The sequence below is a fragment of the Poecilia reticulata genome, linkage group LG10 (assembly GCF_000633615.1).
Source record: "Poecilia reticulata strain Guanapo linkage group LG10, Guppy_female_1.0+MT, whole genome shotgun sequence".
NCBI lineage: Eukaryota > Metazoa > Chordata > Actinopteri > Cyprinodontiformes > Poeciliidae > Poecilia > Poecilia reticulata.
Window position 1 is genome coordinate 8,472,339 of NC_024340.1, and position 828 is coordinate 8,473,166.

General features: G+C 36.6%; 1 long non-coding RNA gene across 1 annotated transcript; it reads left to right on the forward strand.

Moving 5' to 3' along the window:
• Nucleotides 1-45: 45 nt before the first annotated feature.
• On the forward strand, nt 46-692 carry LOC103471074 (uncharacterized). The gene is made up of 2 exons (XR_534578.1): nt 46-182; nt 567-692. It is a non-coding gene; the product is annotated as an uncharacterized LOC103471074 (long non-coding RNA).
• The last annotated feature ends 136 nt before the right edge of the window (nt 693-828 follow it).

Consider the following 828-nt stretch of genomic DNA (forward strand, 5'->3'; position numbering starts at 1 on the left):
CTGTTTGTTTGACCAAGTGAAAAATGCCACAATGTTCAGGTTACAGGACAGGAGACCTGGGAGCCATCAGTTCTTCATCTGTCCAAACGCGGTACRGATCTGATCAATAAAGCGATGTCCCAACTGAAGCAAGAACAGACATGCCAGGGCTGCTTGGTGTGCTGTCATGAATTTTATATTTGGTAATGACTCCTTGTCATGTGAGCTGACAATATATTTCAATTTTCTGATTAAATGATATCTGTGAAAATAGCTAAGAAATATCTTATATTGGACAATACTCATTCTTCCTTCAGTCCAGTAAAAATCAAGCTCARASTTCTTTTATACATTAGTTTGTGATYTGACCAAAAACATCATGGATCAAACAGGCAATTCTGCCTTAAAATAAAACATCATACATAATGCCATACTGAATTTTTAAATGGGTTATATGAAATCTCTTTGTTTTTATATGACTGATACTTTTGTTGGATCACATGAAGCATAATCTTAAAACCAATTATGGTTCGACACACTTTCAAGGCTTTGYAACACWGATTCACGTCTGTTTTCTTTTTCACAAGATGAAAGTGGAATAAAGTCCAATGAGACTGCTCGTCAGTGTTATGGATTACCTKATGGCATATTCCAGAGGTGCACTGAGTTTATTTGAAGGAAACGGTAATAAAAGTCGAGCTCAGGATGTGAAATRGTGAGGAATTATGCACTTTATTCTACATGTGACTGCTTGTAAATTGGCTGAAATCAGATGGATGTTTTCTTAGTGTCAGACCAGGCTGAAGGTATTTTCAGTGTAAGCTCAGAAACGTGCTGTAACATACAGTA